Source organism: Thalassophryne amazonica, chromosome 23 (assembly GCF_902500255.1).
Source record: "Thalassophryne amazonica chromosome 23, fThaAma1.1, whole genome shotgun sequence".
Taxonomy (NCBI): domain Eukaryota; kingdom Metazoa; phylum Chordata; class Actinopteri; order Batrachoidiformes; family Batrachoididae; genus Thalassophryne; species Thalassophryne amazonica.
Window position 1 is genome coordinate 16,962,988 of NC_047125.1, and position 19,119 is coordinate 16,982,106.

The following is a 19,119-nucleotide window of genomic DNA, read 5'->3' on the forward strand; positions in this document are numbered from 1 at the left end:
ATTGCTGTTGCCAGATCAGCTGTGCAGGTTGGAGCCTTGTCATGGACCCATTTTCTTCAACTTCCACCAAAGATTTTCAATTGGATTAAGATCCGGACTATTTGCAGGCCATGACATTGACCCTATGTGTCTTTTTGCAAAGAATGTTTTCACAGTTTTCGCTCGATGGCAAGATGCATTATCATCTTGAAGAATGATTTCATCATCCCAATATCCTTTCAATTGATGGGATAAGAAAAGTGTCCAAAATATCAATGTAAACTTGTGCATTTATTGATGATGTAATAACAGCCATCTCCCCAGTGCCTTTACCTGACATGCAGCCCCATATCATCAATGACTGTGGAAATTTACATGTTCTCTTCAGGCAGTCATCTTTATAAATCTCATTGGAACGGCACCAAACAAAAGTTCCAGCATCATCACCTTGCCCAATGCAGATTCGAAATTCATCGCTGAATATGACTTTCATCCAGTCATCCACAGTCCACAATTGCTTTTCCTTAGCCCAGTGTAACCTTGTTTTTTTCTGTTTAGGTGTTAATGACGGCTTTCGTTTAGCTTTTCTGTATATAAATCCCAATTCCTTTAGGCGGTTTCTTACAGTTCAGTCACAGACGTTGACTCCAGTTTCCTCCCATTCGTTCCTCATTTGTTTTGTTGTACATTTTTCGATTTTTGAGACATATTGCTTTAAGTTTTCTGTCTTGACGCTTTGATGTCCTTGGTCTACCAGTATGTTTGCCTTTAACAACCTTCCCATGTTGTTTGTATTTGGTCCAGAGTTTAGACACAGCTGACTGTGAACAACCAACATCTTTTGCAACATTGCGTGATGATTTACTCTCTTTTAAGAGTTTGATAATCCTCTCCTTTGTTTCAATTGACATCTCTCGTGTTGGAGCCATGATTCATGTCAGTCCACTTGGTGCAACAGCTCTCCAAGGTGTGTTCACTCCTTTTTAGATGCAGACTAACGAGCAGATCTGATATGATGCAGGTGTTAGTTTTGGGGATGAAAATTTACAGGGTGATTCCATAATTTTTTCCTCAGAATTGAATGATTCCATATTTTTTTCCTCTGCTTGGTCTAAAAAAGTAACTGTTACTGACTGCCACAATCTTTTTTTCTTGATTTCTTATAGTGTTTCTTAAAGCCAGAAAGTTGCCATTTGAAATGACTTTAGTTTTGTGTCATGTCTGTGATCTGCTTTTTTTCTGCAAAATTAAACAACTGAATGAACATCCTCCGAGGACGGTGATTCCATAATTTTTGCCAGGGGTTGTATATATATATATATATATATATATATATATAAATAAAACTCTTTTGCCACACCACTGAATACTCATAATTAAGTCCATTAGAATGGCAGACATTCTTTGGAAGGCCAAAGATCAGTTTTAATGATGAGCCTACATATGGCAGGCGGTGTGTTGTCTTGCAAGGGGAATGAGTGCTGCTTCTGCTGATCCATCTGTCCCATGGTAATGACAGCACCTGGCCTTGAATGGGCCACCACACACAGGTACTGGAGCTCTCGCAACTCGCTCGGCGCACCGAGGAAAATGCAATTAAAAAGCAATAAGCATGCTCACATCTTGCGGCCACATTGTTTGCTCATTAGGTCTAATTATCTGTTTAAATGACTCTTTTGTAAAAGGTTTGGAGACAGTCAGTGGTTTGCCACACCAACATACCCGCCTATGTCGTGAAGAGGTTTGTGCCCCCTTGAGTTTTACCACATGATTTTTTTTTTATGAAATCTAATTTCAATATTATGTTAAAAAAAAGTGTCCTTTAAGCTCACATTGAAAGAAAATCTCTGCAACATGACATAAATTAAATAAAAAATATCAAAGCCAAAACAATAGCGTGAATAAGTATACGCCCCCATTGATATGAAGAATGAAATAATCACCTTTATTGCCAGTTTTCTGGAGATATAAGTTGGGGATGGCTACATAAACATTTTCAGATGAATCAATTTGTCTTGCCCTGTGATAGACTGGCACCTTGTCCAGGGTGTACCCTGCCTTACACCCTATAACTCCTGGGATAGGCTCCAGCTCCCCATGACCCTTAATTGGCGTGTGTATAGAAAATGGATGGATGGCTGGATGAATTTGTCTAGGACTTCATCTACATCACTTATTATCAAATTTAACAAGGGCGGTCCTGTATGTTAAATCTGTTTGGAGTAGTCAATTCACAACAACAAAGATTGTACAGGGAGAATAGTAAAGGAAGCCACCAAGACAAATTATGTGCATCTTCATAACTCTTGATTATGATTTTCACATCCAGAGAAGGTAACTCTTAGGAACCTCATAAATGAGATATAAAGGAAATGTCTAATGCTGTGATAGCCTCTACACACCAGACCCTGGAGGCTGTACTCCAATTCAAACCTCTATTGGGTGGCCTTGATCATGCTAACCAGCGTACGAGTGCCTGTAGGGTTTGCTCCCTCTTGACAAGTGGTGGAGACAAAGAGCCAAGCTAGCAGTGCACTGCTAGAGGCATCGGGGCAACCACTTCTTTCTTTTTCGTGCCTTCCTTTATACTTTCTTTCCAAACCTCCCCAGGCAAGAGCGTCTTTATCCTACCTCTGTGTTGCGGAACTCAGGGTCAGAACTTAGCATAGAGCCCACAGATCTCTAATCTTCCAACTTCTGATCACTCATCAAGGTCTCTCAGACAGAGGTCTTTCAAAAAGCTTCAGCTGAAAAGGGCCCTTAAATCCCATTGGTACCCTTTATGCAAAAGGGAGGCTCAGCCAACAGGAAGATACATTGTGCCATTTGATTTAGCATTGTCCCTTCATTTTTTTTTTGCATCCTTAGATTTACAGCAGACGCGATGACATCAGAGCACAAACATTTTATACCTGTGTCTCTTTGCAATAGCTTTAAACTCTATTTGATTGATATTATGGAGCTCGGAATATAGGATGTGCCATCATAAAATATTTGTATACTAAAATCAAAGTGCTAATATCCAATTGTACATTTTAATCTAGCATACAAAACACTGGAAAGGCAGTGGGTAAAGGTTTGGAATGGTACCAATTACTAAAGCCACAATATTAAACAATTTTCAACTTTGATCTCTGCGAATGAGAGAAGAAAATTGCACAGGAGAGGATGACTTTTCTGGAAAAAGTGGTGTATGTTTGATAATTGAAGAAAATATGTGAACATGACCAAAATCAATAGGTTTGTGTAGATACATGACCTGGACAATCCCAATAAAAATGGTGAAAATCGGTTGTGGTGTTTTTGAGTTAATGCACAAAATGCAAATTCATGATGGCAGCTGTGGTGACCATATTGGATAATGAAGCATATCCAAAACCAATAGACTTGTGTAGGTACTTAACCTGAACATCCACAGTAAAAGTGGTGAAGATCCGTGATGATGTTTTTGAGTTAATGAATGGAATATGACATTCAAAATGGCTGCCAGCTGCTATCTTAGTGGTGTCCCATAGGTATCTTCTGCAGTGAACCAAAGACAGATCATAAAATTTCAGACAAATTCCTCCTGCACTTTTTTAGTTACCATCTGGAAATTAAATTCAGAATGGCTGCTAAAGCTGCCACCTTGGATTTTGATAGATGTCTTCCTCTACCCTACCCAGACCATCATACAAATTTTAGCTCAATACCTACATCACTTCCCCAGTTACCATGCAAAAAGTAACCATTTACGGGACAAATGTATGGCCAGGCAGACAGATATCAAAGCCCTTCAAGCCCACTGGGGCTGTTCGTTACTGAGAAACTGTCGCCAAAAGAAACAGACTCATTTGTGAATGAAGAAAATTTTGAACATGTCCAAAAAGGTTGTGAGACCACCAGTGCTGTATTGCAAGGTGTTACATGCATGTTATTACAGGCAGGAAGGCATGCATGTATTTACGGGGTGCACAGTCTCACACATACAGGCAGGCATAACACACACACACACACACACACACACACACACACACACACACACACACACACACACACACACACACACACACACACACACACACACACACACACACACTCTGGTGGTGTTTACCAGTTTATGGTTAGCATGACTCACTGTACTAGTTATTGTCAAATGCGTAATATTGACAGTTTGACAACACAAACTCAGAAATCTGATTACTTCTGGAAAACTTTCCTTAATGGAAGTGAATCCTAAATATCAGAGAATTGACATATATACCAAACACAGCCCAGTGTTACAATGCTTCCGTTTTTCAACAACGAGACAGCTGCAGCAGGAATGGAACATCTGCTGCTGTGCTAATACGAGCTCCCCTCCTTCTTGTACTGTCACGCCTGAGTGGCCTTTAAATCGGACAGCGCCGATTGTGACAACCGCCTGATGAAGTTTGGAGTTTAAATGCTCTCTTCAGGCTGTCACTCACAGAGTAATTATTCATACCTCGAGTTGAACAAAGATTAAATCAAGTGAGCCTTTTCTGGTGCTGGAGAGACCGATCTGGCTTCTCGTTCCTCTTGTGTAAGCTTCTCGATACTTCAGCAGTCTGTGTGATCTGGGGCCATCTGTAGCCTCTGTCAGAGCTTTGCAAGTTCTTTGTTGCAATACAAAAAAAAAAAAGCTGATTTAAATGTTTGTATCAGCTCAGATGGAAGAGTGTAAGATCTCTCAGTGCAGCACTGGTCTCGCTTCTGCAATGGCTCTTTCATGCCTTCTCCTTCTTCTGTCTGCAATCTGCCCTTTTGCAGCTAGCTGGAGGTTGGCCAACTTGGACTATTTTGTCCCATTACGAGGTAGTGTAAGAAAAACAGCTGTTCCAAATTCCACACTGGTGAGCAGGTTAAATGGTGACATGAGGAACAGTGCCTTTTTTTGTCACCGTCTAAATTGACCGACAACACGCACAGGAGGTTCTGCTGTTCCTTCTTGGCTGACATCCAGCTCCATTGCTTTTGATTTCCAATTAGGGGCCACTTAGTCCTGCAAGTCCTTTAACAGAGAGAATTCCGCCTCTGTTACATGTGCAGGTGACATATTGCCAGCAATTCCAAACTCAGGATCTGTGAGCAACCTCCCAAATCGATAACTCTCCGCTCTGTCATAGTCGTTGCTCATGTATACATCAGTGGTCATAGGTCCTTTGTGTTGAGATACCTGGATTAACAAACTGGTCAATCTGTGTGCTGAAGACCTCAACAGACATGTTTCTACACATTGACGATGTATTTGTCTTTATATGGTGTACTTGGGTGTTACAGTCCAACTCCTCGTCTGCATCGTGACACCTGGGTAACGGATCAAGTTGGGGATTGCCTGTTGGAGTGAAATACAGTAGGGAACATACGTGCTCAGTGACCACTACAGTTGCCATGAAGGCCCAACAGGAACCCTGAACATGAGTCAGCTAATGAGGCTCCTCAACGGCAGATCAGCCAGAGGAGGTGATGGCTTGCAGCCTACGGCTGTGAAGGCAGATGAAGGCCACAGAAGGTCCTCAGGCCCCGATTGTCTGGGACTTCACAGGCTAAGGAACTGTCAAGGACCGACTGTTTCTCGATATGCTTCTCGGACTTTCAAACATTAAACCCAGGCACAGGCGTGTCTAGATTGACCTTGGATGTAGATTTTCTCAGTGTTCACCATCCTGTCCTGGAATTGATCAAGACAGACTTCCTCGCCACCGAGGCATTGCCATGATGACCAGGATATGGTGAGCTACCAATGGGTGAAGTTTCATTGAAATCTACCAACCAGTTTCAGAGTGAGTGAGTGATGGTGGTCTATTGTCATACTAGGAGCTAAAGGCCATACTCACGGCAAGAGCAGAGCATAAAACACCAAGAAATTTTTTTTAAAAAAGAAACGGATAACAGGTAAAGTTCATTGGTAAAGGCAGCATAGTTTATTCAAAATGTCGTGAATAAAATGCCACAAAAGCAGACGCACTTAAAATAGCATCAATGGATCAGTTGTTAAAGACCCAATATAGGAAAAGCTGCACTTATAGTAGAAGATTCATGGACAGACAGTATCTCTACCTGTGTATCCATCTATAATAGAGGTGATTCTTAAAATACCGCGTCCTCCCTATTTTAAGGGGTATCATATAAATTTCCAAAAATATCGGACACAGTGATGAAAGGCAATAAATCAATATAGAAAGTGCCTTCCAGAGCAAGAGAGGATTAATCATAACTGCCACATGGTTACATTGACTGTACGTGGTAAAAATTTAACTGATTGCATAAGTTACACCTGTTAAAAATGCCTCTTGGAAAAATCAACACCAGTTGCACTGGAGTCATTTTGAAGTCACACCTTTATTTCTATATTGTCAGCTCTTCAATTTGGGATTGTTGTGCATTGTTGCAGTGTAGTTTTTATTTGCAGTTCAAATTTGTGAAATCATAACAAATTAACACAAAGCAAAAGAGGAAAAAAAACTGAACATGTCACTCACCCAGTTGGAAAGATTTCCAATTGTAAAGTCCACATCATCAAAGAAGCTCCCACATACACAAATATGCCCCTCCCCACCTCATCTAATTTACATAGAGTCCTGCTGTAATTCCAGTTGACTGCAAACAGGTGGTACCTTCACTTGCAACACAGATGTTTTATAGTATATAGAAATGTACAGAGTTAATATATTAAATCAAATATCATGTAACTGAACTTAATTCAATTTCAAACACAGAAAGTCTACACAGGGGAAAAAAGTAACTAACCCAGAGAAAGTGTTTACAGTTGAAAATAGGCACTTAATGTTATCATATGGCATCTCCAAGGAGCTGAAAATTTGCATAGTAGCTGGTGATGGTTTAAAGCACATTATGGGCCAGAAAGGCCAAGCTTTTAAAAGTCTCTGTGGTCACACTGTGCTGATTATTAGCATTATTATGTTACTGTGGAAAATCACAAATCACAGTCGACTAAGAGGGCCGAAATAGGAGTCAGCAGTCAGTGTATTCTTCATTGTTTGTCAGCGACAAAACAAGTCGATTCTTCTGACTTCTTTTGAAAGCAGTCTTGTCCCCATTATGGTGCACAGACTTCTTTGTGATGAATGAGGAAAGTCGAGAGCGCCTGTGTCAAAGCGAGTCTCCCTCGAGGAAGCTGATGTCCTTGTACAAGAGCTGTGGGAGTCTCAGAGGAGCGAAAATACAGCGCACGAAATATCAGACCAAGGACAAACAATGTCACTTTTGGTTTCATCCAAATTTCTCCAGGAAATGAAATACTTGCTACCATGTTGCCAGTAACTCAGAAAGCATACAGCACCCCGTCCGGCATGAGGATTTGTTTCATATCAGTGTAAATTGAATGTCTTTGGGTATTGATCTCACAAAACAAAACACCTGAAGGTGTTACTTGGAGCTCAAGACATAATGGCACAGAAAGGTACTAAATTGTGAAGGAAATCCAGCAAAGAACAACTGATTTGTTGGACAAAGGACAGAAAAATTCACAGCTGTGTGCCCATAAAATTTGCTGAGTGTCATCTGGCCACATCTTGATACAAAAGACACTGGACCAAAGTTAGAGTGGACAGAGGAGTGGTTCCGATATCCATTTGCCAGCAAGGATAACTGGGAAACACCTATCATTCGCATTGCATGGGAATTTGTGTGCTAAATTTGGATGAGGTGTATCAGAACCCCAACAACTTTCTGGTAGGACTGCAGTAAAAATCAAGTAACTATTTGATGATGATCGAATGATGATGATGATGATCTTCAAGGAGATATTCCAAACCAAGGCAAACCTGTGCGTCCAACTTTTGGAAAAAATGTAGGGTTTGAGTTTCAGAGAATTGCAATGAAATTTAGTATGTACCGGCCAAAACAGAGGTCAAGCTGGATGCCACATACCAAAGCGATGCATCCAACTGGACTGATGTGAGACTCCAGAGCCAATACATTAGTCAAGAAAAAGTATTTTGTTTAATGCCATTAATTAAAATAATGGTAAAGTTGTAGGCAAAACTAATAGAAGGTATGTCATACTGGTGCAAAGTTGTGCTCTGTAAACCAAATTATTGTTAATTGTGGGTCAGTACAGAGAACCTCACCAAATGGTTCGGTGATTAAACACAGACATCAAACCACATCATTAGTGTGTTCCAAGAAGTCCATTTAAAACATAAATGTATCTCTGTGGTTAAGCTGTAGGCAGTGGTGAGCGCTGTTGAGCTCCTCAGCTAACTGCTAACTAGTGAAGCTGACAGATTAGTTTTCCAGATAGTTTTAAAACAATTTGCAGAACAGTTCCCTTCCACTAAGTTTCATTCAGCTAACTTTAAGGTTTGGCAGTTTATCAGCTTCATGTTAACACAGTTAACTTTTCCGTTAGCAGCTTCACGCTTATGAAAGCTAATGTTTATGTTAGCTTTGATAAGCGTTCGCTTCCACTAAGTTTCATTCAGCTAACTTTAAGGTTTGGCAGTCTATCAGCTTCATGTTAAGACAGTTAACTTTTCTGTTAGCAGCTTCATGCTTATCAAAGCTAACTTTTATGTTAGCTTTGATAAGCGTTCGCTTCCACTAAGTTTCATTCAGCTAACTTTAAGGTTTGGCAGTTTATCAGCTTCATCTTAACACAGTTAACTTTTCTGTTAGCAGATTCACGCTTATCAAAGCTAACTTTTATGTTAGCTATGGCCACCAATGGCGACTGAATGGCATTAACAGGCATTCCCATTTTTACATGCCAAATTTGCTGGATTTTCCAGCCCTTGCACCGAGTTAACACAACATGATATTTTTTTTTGCATCCAAAACTATGACTACAACTTAGTAATTTCTCACTTAGTGGGTGGCAAGTCAAACTTTTGAAAGCAGCCCATGTGTGAGTCTGTACCATGTTGTACCACAGTGGCTTTGTGTAATTCCCCCAGCAGTAACCACTCCAAACATCTCCAAATCCCTATTGTCAACAAAGAAAAGACAACATGAAAAATGGCTCTCTTCACTTTGTCTTGTCAAAAGTTTCCATTTTGTGTTGTGGGTTCTGCACAGCATAACTAAGACCCTGGAAGCAGCTTATCTGCTTAAAACAGGGAGGGTGAGAAAGGGGTGGAAAAAAAAGTGTCTGATTCTTCCATCTTTTTCCTGGTTCACAGAGCGTTTTATTGGAGCCACCATAGCTTGGTTTCTCCCCTATGGATTCCCACTCCACCATCCCGGCTAGGCTAATCCACTTAGCCCACCTAACCTCTGGGTTTGATTGGCCTGGCTTCCAAATTTCAACTGTAGGACTCTGGGAAAATCAATAACCTTCACTGCACTGCCAAACACTCCTCCTCTATTAAAAAAACAGACAAAATGTGATTGGATGGAAGCATAGGAATTCAAGGGATCCTGGGTTTGTTGTCTGGTCCTTTGTTGAACAAATAGTGTGGAGTCATTTACAAAGTAGAGATTTTTAAACGATGCGTGACAAGCTTCTATGCTAGAATGGATGCCATGTGCTTTAAAATTTAGTCGTATCCTGTATCAGGTCTTTGTGTTTTAATCCTCCTGTCAAGCGTCTCTCACTCTCAATCCCTGTCCATTAAACAAACGGCAACAATGCTAATGTCACTGAAACCCCAGGTGCTTCCTGTGGCTCTTGAAATCTGGCATCAGTCCCTTCCACCCCCTCCCAGGAGTCCAATTTTCCCAGCATGAAGCTTCAAGGCCCTCAGCTGAGCTCCGTGTTTAGCAACAACAGTAGCAGCAAACGAGAATGTGTGTCAGACAGAATGGTAATGAGCATCCCAGAGACTGAACCCGTCTTTCCTCTCTCCCAGAAAATGAATTCACCATTAAGTGCAAACAGACATTTCATCCTGCTTTTTTTTTTTTAAATTGCCGATTCCCCTCAAGATTGTTACTGTGAGCCAAAAAATGTAAATGAAAGCGGGGATTGACACCATGGTGATAAATCATGCGACTGGTAAATTCTGCTCCAACAACACAACCAGACTGCATGGTGAGCAGTGACAAGTCATAATTAGCCTCTATATTGTTATTTCCCCTTTGCACAACACCCGCTTATTTTCAGCACACTCCATTTTCTTGTGCTATTGCACATTTACAAGAAAGCAAAGCTATAGCATCGGAGAGTACACTCATACAGGGAACAATTTCGTTAAAAAATGGAAACAGCAATGGAAACACAGCTGATTGTCCCTCAGGCCATCAGACTGTACATCTCCTCACTCGGTGGTAACAGAAAGACAGAGGACGGGAAGGAGAGGAGCAGTTGTAGCCAGCAAGAGAGTATTTCTGGTATTTATATTAATATTTACAGTTTGCAAATCGTCTCATACTTCAATTTTTGATACTCTGTGTGCTTCTTACCCTGTGTGCTGCTATCCAATGCTGCTGGAACCTCAATTTCCCAGAGGGGGTCTTCCTAAGGAATAAAGTTCTATCTAATCTGATATATTCATCATTCTGATAAGGAACACACAGATACTCCAGCATAAATCTAAACGCTGCTTGTTTTGAATTTTAGCGGTTCATTATTTGTGCCGGGGCCAGCCTGAGGGCCTTATAGAATGCCGGATTGACATTTTATGTTCTTGGCGCCTTGGACGGCGACTGTCAAAATAACGAGCTCTGGGGAAATGTCGCGAAGGTTGACATACAATCGGCGAGAGACAAAATTACCTCTGAGTATATGCACGAGTACTTTTGCTTGTTTAGCAGTTATCTTGAAACGGCGAGGCGACAACAGCAACAAAAGGCATAGGCTTGTGTTTAATCCATTAGTTTTCAGCTCACATTTTTTTTTTAGAAACACTGACAAATAGGAATGCAAGTTGTTCAAATTTCAGCTCCTCGGGGAGCTCTCTCACACGTTTCATGTCCCTCGATTAATAAATGATGTCCTCCTCTTGACAGGGACTATTTTAAACCCCTGGAGTCTGTACAATGCTGGGACACTGTCATTTTCAGCTGTGGCACTCGACAGCCTGCATTGATGTTTAGCTTGCTGTAGAATGCAATTTGCTGATGTTTCTTTTTTTTTTTCTCTTTTCCCCTTCCTTGCTCCCCAATCCCACCTCCATGGCATGCTTCCAGATGTGACCAACGATTCCAGCGTAGGTAAGGCTCACTTTGTTTTTACACCACTGTTCTCAAGTGAGAGAGCGAAAGAGAGAGAGAGTCAGATTTGAGCCATTGTGCGTCTGCAAGTGTGATGTAAATGCAGAAAATGTAGACGCCGTGGCGTTGACGTGGTACCGAGTCGTTACCAGTTCACGATCGCTAAGGTGTGCAATGCCTTTCTATCCTCATCCACCCCGTGTTCACATGTGTGCATGCAAATACACAATGCAATGGCAGATTTAATTTATTACTTTTTGGTTCTGGCAAGCGGATTGCATGCTCAGTGCCTTCAGTTTGAATTTTATTCAAATGAGTATCAAATGTCCCAGATTGCTCAAAGAATACGCCGCCAGTGTTTACTTAAATAAGCACGGCGCGGATGGTGGCTGTTTCTACATAATGTTGAAGGGAATAGCTTCAGTGTTAAGCTGTGAACTTTTTTCCCCCCCGCTCATGAGTGTCCATGTGGGAACAAAGCTTTGGATGTCCCGTTCTCAGAGAATAAATGCTTCTGAGCAAACTTATAGTCGTTCAGGGTTCAGTTTGCCTTCTCCTCCAGCTGGCTCAAAGGACAGAAGGAAATATCTCACTGGTAAATTAATCTAGCAGGTATTTTTTTTTTCCCACCCACACACAACGCACACTTTTTGTAGGACTTGGCTGCAGAACCAGAAATACACCTGAGTGAGGTGGTCGATCATCAGTTCCAGAATAACAGAATGTGCTGCCAGAATAACATCCGTTAAAAAAAAAAAAAAGTCGACAGGCACTCAGGAGACCGCGTTCCTTCACCGAATCTATTTTAGTGCCTACTCACACTCCGACGCTTCAACCGTATGTATGAGTTTTCATTTACTCAGGTCCACATATTTATTTCACAGGATATTAAAAATATCCCATCTCACAATGTTGGTAAAAGAGGAAAAACACGTCTTGAGTATCGAGGGTCTTCTTGAGCAATAAAAAGTTGTTTCTATCCACCTCTGGACCGAGATCTGAACCTAGAGTCAATGAATTCAATGTGATTTTCCTTGCCTCATGCCCCACCCTCTTCTTGGTTTCTTGAAAACGTGTTTTTTTTTTCGAGGAGGGGGGCAATTATGGTGATGGTCAGTGTAGGGGAAGGGGGGGTTGCAACCACTTTATCTACATCCTACACAATTTACTGATCCACACAGTTTCATACTTACATATGTTATTGGGCAATTACTGTGACAAAGAAAACCAGACAAGACATTCATATATACGCGACTCAGAAGAATTTCCATGGTTGTGCGCCATCTTATATGGCCGATTTGATTCAACCTTATGTGTTGGTTGGGTGCCTTAATTACAGGGTGACTTCCTGCTGAGTATTCCTCCAATACTTCTCAGTCACGTCTCAGCTCATTTATCCTTGGTTAGTTCCTCTTTGCGCGACTATGTGATGTGTTAGCTAGCCCCTCCGCCAAAAAAATGACCACTCATTGAGGTTTGCTTAAAAAAATGGTTTTGCGTCAAAATGTAAAGAATTGGGAGTGAGAATGTGTTGGTTGTTAAGGTTACGAAGAAATATGCAGGTCGTCGAGCATTTAATTTTTGAACACTGGCTGTGGAACATCTGCTGGCTGAGATTTTGGAAATCACGTTCTGTCAACATTAAATAATGGAAGTTTTTGTGGTTACTGTTTTGTTTCCATTTTATGTACTCTTAATGTCATTTATTTCACTATCATTAGATCCTTTATCCTTTAGTTTGGGGCAAACCATTGGACAAAGCAGCACAAACATAGAATGACTATAGGTGACATTCATACTTGGCCACTTGGCTTGCAGCTCAAGAATGAAGATCCATTCTACCTTCTTTGAATGTTGTTTCCAATCAAAATTAACTTGCTGGACATTTGAGCAATGTTTGTCGCCATCTAGTGGCCGATGTTCGCATTTCAGGGCTTCTGTACATTTCCTACTTGAAACCTAAAATTCCAAAAAAAAAAATAAAAAGGCACTTATAAATGATTTTTTGGCAGGAAGAGCTTTGACCCCCCCCCCCCCCCCCCCCCCATTAATATATAAAAATTTATATTCCGAGAGTTCTATGGTTTTTGAGATTTTGGACGTGGAAGATTTTGCTCTACAGACGGACAGCAATTTCTCTTAACAAGCAAAACTTACAGTTGTGAATAAATAAAATTCTGATTATTATTTGTCATAAAGCCACACCTGGATCTTGATATGCACAAAAATTAAATAGGTTCTTCCTTGTCATGTGCTGTACCAGTCCAACCTTCGTGTCATAAGTTTTACTCAACATAATGGCAAAAGAAGGGGGGGACATTTTTAAAAAGCCACATTTGCAACCGCATGATCTGGAACTGCACCAAAAGTAAGTAGTGAATGAAACGTGGTGGAGATGTGGCACATCGTCAAAGGTATCTCTTTGACTGTGTGCCACATCTCCACCATGTTTCATGAAAATCAACCAGGACATTTTTGGCAGACATGCTAGCACACAAAGAATCACAAATTGGCATGGATTTACTTATTCGGTTCTTTCTTGATCCAACAAAAAAAGTCAGTAATACATTTTATTTAATTTTTTTAGATCATTGCAACCATACCTCTGCTTGCTTGCACAATGGCGGCCATTTTTCCTGCATCCATTAAACTGAGCCCGGTCTTTTCCTGGTAACAATCTTACTTTAATGACAACAAAAGATTTCACAACCATGCTGGTGGGCAGAAAAGTGGTGATCAAGATGGACATTTGGTAAGTCAGCTCAAAGGAAGAACTGGCAACAGCACTACAGTGTCAAAAATGGCGTCGGCTTTTGAATATCAAGATGAGCGTTGCATCCGGAGCTTTGTTGGAGACGCTCAGCAGGCTGGGAAAGTGCTATCGAAGTCAAGTGCAAGAGTGCATCCACCACAGCAGGGACTCAGACCAGGTCAGCGGGACCTCTCAGTGCTACATATGGCTCCGGGCATCTGTTCCGGAGGGAAAAATCAATCATCTCATCACCAAGGAGGAGTGAGCACATTGGACAATGAGAAAACTAGTGCACCTTGATACTTACTCAGACGGGTTGCCACCTCATTGTGTAATTGAAGACTCAATGCAGTGCCACTACACTGGCACAGTTTGGCTACTCGGCAGAGCATCTGCGAGCAGTTCTGGTCCGACTCTCAGCTCTTTGAGGCAGGCCCTGGCTGAGTGCTCGTAAACAGAAAACCCCTGGCTAGCTGAGAATAATAAGCACCCATGGGAAGCTGCCAGATGGACATTTACTGTGAGCCGAGTTGAAGAGGGAGAAATCTGTCAAACATCACACCAGGCATCTGTGGGGGTGCGAGAGCAGGTTCACGTCCACTATGTTGGAAAAGAGGAGTGCCCTTTTTTCAAGATGAAAAACTCTTAGATTTTAACATCCACTTGCTTCATTCCTCTCCATTGAAATTCACAAATTTATATGACATTTCTCTTACTGAGAAAGCTTTAAATTATATGGAGACAAAGGACATTTTAAAGAGGTTCCAGCGCATTCCCTCAGTGCCGCCAACTCACCACTATCATTGAACTTCAGTTATTTTCGTATTACAGTAGCTCTTAAATACAAGACATTAAGCTTTTCTGGGAATTACCATATTTCAAGATTAATTTCTGACGCACAATGTTCAGCTGGCGTGAGCTGAATTAAAGAAAACATGAGATGCAGCTCGAGTTAGCATATGCTGTCACACATTAACAGTTAGTGGTTAGCATTAGCATATGTGGTCATTTGGCATCCACAGTAGCTAGCCTCAACCGCTAACCATAGCATGACCATATGTCATAAATGCTAATGTATGACTGTTACTGTTCATGATGGTTTGCATTTTCTTTAATACAGACTATCCACAGCCAAACACCGTGACCTATATTTTGACCAATACTGAATTTGGCATTAAAGAGAAGAACAATATCATTTAACCCTCTGGGGTCTGAGGGCATTTTTTTGGACAGTTCATTCGCCTGGCATAAATGTTTTATTATTGCTGTTAACAGCTCTCCCTGCATCCCACAATCAAGTTTTATCTCTCTTTTTTTCAGGACAACCTGTGCTTTGAGAACATATATGTTTTTGTTGTGTTTTATAAGTGTAATAAAGGTTTACAATCAAAAATAGGCAAAAAATTATTTTCTACACACATTTATTCAAAACACACAGCAAACTATAATAAACAACTGTTTTGACACTTTATAAAGGTAATTTGAGGTCTTGTGAGAAAGACTGTACAACAAAAAGGTTCAAACAATAAATACAAATGCACATTTTGAACAATATGTACAAAATGGTCTATGTGTTTTGTTGCCCATTGATATGGTAAACAGTGCTTTACGCAGAGAAAGCAACAGAGTTATCCAATAACATTCACATGCAAACTACTGGAGCAATCCTGATAGTTACACACTCTTTGTTTGAGCATGTGAAATTGTCATCATAGGCTCTCCATGTGCTCCTGCTTTCACTGATTGTTGTGTGTAATGGCGTAGGGCACACTGAATAAATACTATGTACTCATTGGAGCACCCAGTGGGCTATTCAAATGGGCCAACTAGTAACACATCACTCCTGAAAACGATCTTTGACTTTTCAAGTGAGGTAAATCTGCCCTACGATTGGATTTTGGAAAACCATGTGATGGTGAACCAATTATGATTGGACACTCACATTGCGCACATCTTCACACAGCTTCTATGAGGAGTACAAAGATGGCCGATGGCTGGCTCGAAGGTCCGCGGAGTTAGCTTTTCAGCAAAAAAAAAGTAAGTTGCTATCTCAAATCATTCAAAAGTTGTTTATAATTTAGTAAAGTTTGGTCTTAGCTGTCGTATATGACGGTGTCAGCCCCAGAGGGTTAAGAGTCTTTATATGATGACCTAACGTCAAAAATTTCTAAGGGCAGCTTTTTTTTGTGATATAAATTATGTTCATTTCCAGATGTGGGAGACACCATTTTTTATAACTTGAAATTGTTAACATTTACACAGCATGTCTACACAGTAAAATCACCAGTGTTAAATTAACACTGCCAGTGAACATGTGGTCCCACTGTGGTCGAAGCGGGGCCACATGTTAAACTAACACTGCCAGTGTTTGTTTTACATTGGTGATTTTACTGTGTAGCAACTGATATGCCATATTAACAAATACCGTAACAGGGTTCTTCCTGGGGTCAAATGCCAGTGGGGTCAACAGACAGATTGTGGCAGCAACTGAAGCTTTACGGACACTGTACTGGATCATCGTGATGAAGAAGGAGCTGAGCCAGAAGGGGACACTCTCAATTTACCAGTTGATTTTTGCTCCTATCCTTAACAATGACCGTGAACTTGGAACGAACAAGGTCGTTCGAACAAGCAGCAGAAATGAGATTCCTCCATCTGTATCTGTATGTACAAAAGGGACTCTGAGTAGAGCTGCTGCTCTTTCGCATCAAAATGAGCCAGCTGAGGTAATTTGAGCATTTGGTGAGGATACCCCCGGTCTTCCAGGCACGACCAACTGGTAGGATGACCCGGGGAAGACAGGGGACACAGTGGAAGGGTTGTATTTCCCAGTTGGCTTGGCAATGCCTCAGGATGCCCCGCGAAGAGTTACAATTCAGTTCTGTTCAATTTATTTATACAGTGCTAATTCACAACATAAAGTCACCCCAAGTCTCTACACAGGAGTAGGGTGTAAACTTAACCACCCCTTGAGCAAGTACATTAACAGCAGTGTTAATGACAAACTACCTCAAGTGTTTTGATTACAGGAAAAAACCTTAAGCAGACCAGACTCAGGAGGGCGATCATCTGCTTTGGCCACACTACCAGTAACAAAATAAATCAAACAAAGCACAACAAAGAATTGTCAAACATGTAGAGACACTCATCACAATGCCTGATAGCTCAAAAGACATTAAAACGGTGAACAGCAAAGCCTCAGTAAATAATAATAATAATACTACATTTTATTTGTACCGCACTTTATATTCGAATGCAAATCTCAAAGTGCACATAAAACAGCAATAAAAGAGATAAGATAAGATAAAATTACAATATATCATACATACATTAGTTAAAAACTAGCTGTAAGCTTTTCTAAAAAGGAAGGTTTAACAGAGGGAGAGAGGGGAATGCTATGGCCAAAGAGAGAAATTGAAGTAATGAGAGAGGAGTGGAGTTGGTGAGGAGTACCGGTTTGAATTGCTTCTGTTTTTGAGCCATTCAGCTGCAGGAAGTTCTGTCTCATCCATGCCCCTATCTCCTCCAGGCAGGAGTTGAGGTGGGAAATGGTGACAGAGGGAGGAGGGAGTGACCTTGTTATAGAGCTGTGTGTCGTCAGCATAGCAATGGAAGTGGATTCCATGCCTGCCAACGACACACCCGAGGGTAAGCATGTAAATCGTGAAGAGGGTGGGAACGAGCACGGAGACCTGGGCTAATAAACTACTGTAGTCGTGTAAATGGACTATAAATGCTACTCTGTGTGTGTTGATACCAGATCACTGGTCAAATCCCCAGGTTTTACCGAAAATAACCCATGATGGCATCGAGAACTGCCCCATTTGAGCTTCAAACCCACTCTTGGTGATTTGCACAATATGTATAGTCAAGTTTGGGACCACGCACTTCGTGTCACATAGTGTATGATCCACCACACCACAGAATGACCTCCTGGATGGCAACCGGCTAAGCCAGGCAGACAACGGATCCAGTCTAGTACATATGCAGTCTTTGGACATCAACAGTGCTAAAAATCAGTTCATTCCTGGAAAAGTTTCACATCTGAAAACTAGCCTCAATTCCAAGTTAGATTTTTTTCATGCTGCTGATATAAAGAAGGAGATAAAGTTGAGAATCTCTGTTTTAAACTTCATATATGGGTGTCTGCAGAGGTTCTCTCATCTCTCTTAAAAACATTTCTGGTTTTGATGATCCTTGAAGACCAACCTTTTGATTTGGAGGAAAGATGTCCAGATCTTTTTCTCTTCAGCCCCCCTTCTATAATAATAATAATATTATGATAAAAATAGAAAGCTCTGGCCAACAAATTGCAATCGCCTCATTATGCCATCGGAAGCTTGGGGGGCTGCAGAGATAGTTGAGAGAGAGAGAATAAGAGCACACAAAGGGTTCATTCTGGTATCGTCAGCGGTAAAATAGGTCCTCGGTGCTCTTACACAAGCTGTGCACCAGTTATTATTGCATTATGTCTGGCAGCCCTCCTCTCAGACAGGAACTGAGCCACACTTGATCAGTGATAGTATAACACTGGCAGGGAAGGCGAGGACTGCTGGCTGCTCTGTTAAGCAAATAGCATTACCGCCGAAGTCTAAAAGTAGATCTGTGCTTGGCGAAAATGATGAAAAGGCCAACGCGGACAGTATCCAAGAACACTGCTCGCAGCTTCCCAGTGCTCAGAAGTGAATTCTTTTGAAATGGTTTTGTGCCACATAACCCAGACCGTTGCTACAGAATTAAAATAAAATGCTTTCAAGCCTCCTGCCGTGCTTTCCATGTCCAACACCTAATGTAAAATATCATGAAATACAGTCATTTTACTAAAATTGTTTGTGTATTGCACATCAAAATCCTGCACCTGAGAGTTGAGTCTGCACTTATTTTTTTAAGCTGTTAATGGTGTTTGTCCAGCGTTTGTTAAAAAAAATTGCCTCGACTTGATCATATTTTCTTAAGGGAGCTTAAATGTGTGGCTGATTGCTTCTTATTATGATTTTACATAAACTGTACAGCAATTACAACCAAATGACAGGCTCGCTCAGCGCTCCCACTGAGAAAATCTGGGAGTGACAGCGTTTGATATTTTCAAAATTATCTCTCATTTAAGGGGATAATTGCTCCTGACCACACATACGATGCATATGCAGATGCTTTCGGATCTTGTACGACATACAGCAGCAGTTTGTGTATGATTTGACGAGTTCGTGCCTCCAAAACAAACTGGGCGGCTGTTGCTGACAGATGGCTTAGGTATCTTTAACTTTATCAGTGGT

General features: G+C 41.1%; 1 long non-coding RNA gene across 1 annotated transcript in view; it reads left to right on the top strand.

Annotated features, from left to right (window-relative positions):
* LOC117505144 overlaps positions 1-19,119 on the top strand; it is a 512,557-nt gene that overhangs the window by 173,686 nt on the left and 319,752 nt on the right. Inside the window, exon 3 of the long non-coding RNA XR_004559034.1 lies at positions 11,071-11,094. This is a non-coding gene — a long non-coding RNA (uncharacterized LOC117505144). The remainder of the gene's footprint in view (positions 1-11,070; positions 11,095-19,119) is intronic.